The sequence below is a fragment of the Hylobates moloch genome, unplaced genomic scaffold (assembly GCF_009828535.3).
Source record: "Hylobates moloch isolate HMO894 unplaced genomic scaffold, HMol_V3 SCAFFOLD_15, whole genome shotgun sequence".
Taxonomy (NCBI): domain Eukaryota; kingdom Metazoa; phylum Chordata; class Mammalia; order Primates; family Hylobatidae; genus Hylobates; species Hylobates moloch.
This window is the reverse complement of record NW_026652290.1, coordinates 10,087,915-10,092,814: the sequence shown is the minus strand read 5'-3', so window position 1 is coordinate 10,092,814 and position 4,900 is coordinate 10,087,915. Positions and strand designations below refer to the sequence as shown.

Here is a 4,900-nt window from a genome sequence, read left to right as displayed (position 1 = left end):
AAATTTACTAAGATGATGAGTTAAAAATGGCATATACAACATTAAAGATTTTGTATATCTTCAACAATGTAGAACATATAATTGTAAAAAGAGCCCCCTGACAAAAACAATTGAAATATGCAGGATTAAACTTAATTTGAAATATTCAGAACCAACTGAAATAAAGCTCCAAAAGTAACAAAAATAGACAATTTAATAAAAATAGATACCATGCTTCTGGATACAGAATTCTCAATATCATAAAAGTTGTCTACAAATAAATATATACATTCGGTAGAATTAGTAATGGGAAGGTGTACAATATTGAGATGCTAAAGTTCATGTGGATAAATAGGCAATAAAAGTTTATAAATTTTTTAAAACAAAACTGGAACAGGGATCTATAATACTGATATTAACTCATGTACATTTTCAGTAATTAAGAGTGGAGGCTTTGACTTACAATTCTGATGGGGTAGCTTGCTATGGACCAATGCTCCTGCCAAGAAAACAAGAAAAGCCAGATAAAACACAAAAACCATCTGTTTGAAGGCATTGGTGAGCTGCCAAGCAAAGAGAAGATAATGGAGTGACATCTTTAAGTGCTGAAAGAAAATAACTAGAATCTTACGGTGTTAAGCAAAAATAACAGTGTGGAGCAGAAGAACTGAATAAAGCAGATAATGTCCATACAGAGACCCTTTCCCCCTTGCAAGCTTCTCTCACTAGAATTATGATCCCAAAGGCCTTTGGATTAAACTTTTATTTAGGACTCATCCTTAGGGTGGAGTAAAAGGGAGATGGACAGGAGAAGGATTTAGTGTTGCTTCTGTGCCTTACCCCCTGGAAACCAAAATCCCCTTCCCCTGATCCCAGTTTTTGTTCTTTCTCTTTTTAACCCCAATTGGGATACAGGGAAGGCTACAGTCCCCAAGGTTGTGGCCATGCCCTATGCAGAAACATCTCTGGAGAATCAGGTCAATTCTGCTGGCTTGTAGAGCTACTTCCTTAATTCTTGTCTGTTTTTACACATCCCCCTGGGATAAGTAACATGGGGACTTCAGTAGCTCAGTCTTTGGAATCACCTGCTAAGTATTTTTAAATGGATTAGAGGGTGTGACTTATCTTTACTCAACTTCTGACATAAGAATTCAACTCAGTATTCCACTTTCCATCTTAAATGGGGTTCAGTGACTCTGATTAGCCAAGGCGACAAATTATATAGTATGCATCAAAAGATGCTATCACCCTAATTATACAATGCCAAGCATATGCAATGCCTCACAGGGCTGCTTCTTTCAAAAATGGCTTCTTCATCTCTTCCCAGGCACCTTTCTCACTCCTAACTAAAGATGAACCAAGAGCAAGTTTCTCTCTCCTCTCTTCACTCCACCTGCATGGGAGGCTACTTCTTCTGGACAGTCAGAAGTTTTTTTATTATTATACTTTTTTTCCCAAAGAGATTCACTTGTCTTGCTATTTCAAAGCTCTCTCTTAATTACTTTCTTTTTAAGAAAACTATATTTAAAGAAGATTTTTTGGCTTGAAACAACAATGCTTCTTTAAGCTGCTTAGACATATGCATTTACTCTTTGAATCAACTATCTCAATTCTAAGAATCTATCCCAAATAGACACTTGCAAAAGTATAAAAACATGCATGCACATGGCTATTCTTTAAAGCATTTTTTTAGATAGAGAAAGACTGGAAATGACAAAAATGTCTATCAATGGGTGATTGCTTGACTATTGAGAAGGAATTTGTATGGAAATTGCTACAAAGGAATTAGAAGAGATAAAGAGCAAATGAGTTGATGGGGAAACCCAAAGATAACAACATCAGGCAGCCCTTCCATCCCTAGGGCCAGAAGGACAAAAGGAAAAGCTGGTATTAGCAGCTAGGGCTTTCCAGTGAGACTGGAACCTCATAGGAGATGTGACCAGAGACAGGGCCCAAAGCAGAGGAGAATAGAAATCTGCTTCTTTCCTCTGTGCCTCTGTGCCTCTGTCTCCTACGCTGTCTAACTCTACCTACCAAGGAAGGCTGGTTTGCAGAGGTCAGATCAAGAAAAGCTGGGGAAGGCAGAGGATACAAATGAGACATCAGATTCAGTTTCTACTAACTTTTTTTCCCCTCCCTTGAATATGAGTCCTATTTCTTTGTATATCCCATAACGTTGTTTATTGAAAATTAGAGCCGGGTGCCGTAGCTCATGCCTGTAATCCCAGTATTTGGGAGGCTGAGGCTGGTGGATCACCTGAGGTCGGGAGTTCGAGACCAGCCTGACCAACATGGAGAAACCCTGTCTCTACTAAATATACAAAATTAGCCAGGAGTGGTGGCACATATCTGTAATCCCAGCTACTCAGGAGGCTGAGGCAGGAGAATCTCATTTCAGCCTGGGCAACAAGAGCAAAACTCTGTCTCAAAAAAAAATAAAAATAAAAAATACATAAATAAATAAATAAGAAAAGAAAAAGAAAGAAAGAAAATTTAGACACTTTGATAATACAGCAACTCTGGGTTGTGGTTTTCTTTTCTGACATTTGTTTTTGTTGTTTTGTTTGTTGAGTAGCTTGCCTGGGCCAAATCTGTGAAACTGGTCTTCCCAATGGCTGCTTATGGCTCTGTTCCTTTTTTTTTTTTTTTTTTAAAGTTATTGTTGTTTTTATGTTGGACTTATGAGGGATCATTCTTCTTTCTGCGTAGCATAGTGGTCGGCCAATGATTGGGCAGACGCTATACTCAAAACACTTGAGCCAATAAGGTTTCTGTTCTCTGTTGATGGATTTCTGTGTAGGAAGAGTACAAACTTCAGGCTGTTTTCAATTTTCCTCCAGATTTTTCTTCCCACCAGGCTCTTTTGCACGTCTTCTCTGTGTGTGCAGCCTCAGTGTTGGCCAGTAGTATGTAGAGGGGCTTGGGCCATCTTGGTCTCTGTCGTGGATATGTGTAGCCTTAGCTGATATTATGCTTGTCCCAACAAAAACCTCATATTAGAAAAATCATTGGTCAATTCCACTGACCCTCTGCCAAGACTGTCACTTTTACTGACATTGCTGCATGGGCATGGCCCATCTCTCCAAATCAAGTGTGCCCAGCAGGACCATGGTAGCAAAACTACTAGTTGTCACAGCCTGTTCCACTCTCACAAAACATCCATGTCAACCAGGCTGGCAGGAGCTGTGGAGTTGTCCCAGTAAAAAATGCCCTAAGCACCCACTAATCTTTACAATTCCACAGGTTTTCAAGCATAAATGCTTCTCCAATTGGCTAAGCCTTTGGCAGATTCCAAGAGCACAGACATAGCTGTTTTTGTCATTTTTGTTTAGCTTCGCAACTGCTTTTGGGGAAAGGATTTGCTAACCTTCTTATTAAGCCATACGCTGAAGTTCTACTTCATTCATCTAATAAATATCTATTTCATACTTTCTTGTAAAAGGTATTTTTCTGGGATTGAGATTCCTTAATAAATAATACAGACCTAGTTCCTGTTCTTATGGAGCTTATGTTTTTACAAGGGAGATGACAAGTGACCATATAATCATTATTTAATTACTAATGTAGTGAGTGCTACAATGGAAAAGCACTTAGACTTCTGTTTTTGTTTCATGTTTTATTGAATCAGCCATAACTTCTAGAAAATCATTACCATAACTTTGTAATAACAATGATGTGTGTAATTTTCATGTTTCTGATTTTGATAAACATGCTTCTAATGTGTAACCACTAAGATAAATGTTTTTAGAGATCATGTTGAAGAATTACATATTTATTCCTAGTTTTCTAGTATGTTTTCCTCTCAAAAAATTTATGTTGAGATCCTTTTGTGATTCGTAAACATGATGATTAGGTTTTTATGCTTAGATGTGAGATGTGCCTCCCTCACATCTTGTTACGACATCTGTACATTACCCATCTGGTGTGAGAAAAATAAAGAAGAAAAAAATGTATGTTGAAAGTTATCAGATGCTTTTTCAGCATCTTTTGAGATTTTTATATAAGTTTTCATATTAGGCCCATTCGTGTCACATTTTATGTATTGAGATATTCTAATATCAAAGTACTTTGGAGGACTCGAGTAAAATAAACTAGATGGAGATGGTGATCATTTAAATTTACCTGAATTTCATTGGCTTGTACTTTGTTTAGTATTTTATTGAAAGTGAGTTGGCACTACTATTTTGGTCCTATTATTTTTCAGTTTTTAATCATTTTTAATATTCTTCTGTGACCTGCAATTGTTCACGTAAATGCATGACAATTTAAACAAAAAGAAGGGAAAGAAATTTGGTAATTTATAATATTATATTAGTTATAGGACAGGAATACTACCTAGGCCCCAGACTCATAAAACCAAAATGTTTTACTAATGTATCTTGAAGGACTTTTTAAAAGATTATCTGATTTATAATCTTAAGTTATCTTGCCTTAAAAAAATATAAACCTATGTCATAACAAGTTAATCTGACTGGCTTTTATTTAGTATTTGAATTTAGTTCTAAATCATAATAATGACAACTCCTCAGGTTGAGAAAGATGGAGAATTCCCACTAGGCAGAGAACTGTGATTCCCATGGCACCAGTAAGTATATGTTTACTATAGTACTTGTCCCATTGAATTAAAATTATTTACTTACATGTAGATAATCCCCACTAGCCAGTAGCATCTTAGAGTGATGACTTAATCAGCTATCTGTCCCTACATCCTGGTGCAGCTCCCAGCACATGCACTTACTTCAAATCTTTATTGTAGGAAAGAATGTATGGGGCCATAGAGGACACTCCAAAATCTAAATGCCAATTCTTACTCTTCCAATGTCCCAATAAAATACCTAAAGAAGAGATATTATACAGGCATAGAAATGATTTAAAGATTAGGTTGAAGGAGGAAAACATGCAAATGTCAGGGACTTTCACT

General features: G+C 36.7%; 1 non-coding gene across 1 annotated transcript; it reads left to right on the top strand.

The window, feature by feature from the left end:
* The first annotated feature begins 3,800 nt into the window (after positions 1-3,800).
* On the top strand, positions 3,801-3,904 carry LOC116484393 (small nucleolar RNA U13). The gene has a single exon (XR_004252565.1). It is a non-coding gene; the product is annotated as a small nucleolar RNA U13 (small nucleolar RNA).
* Positions 3,905-4,900: the final 996 nt, after the last annotated feature.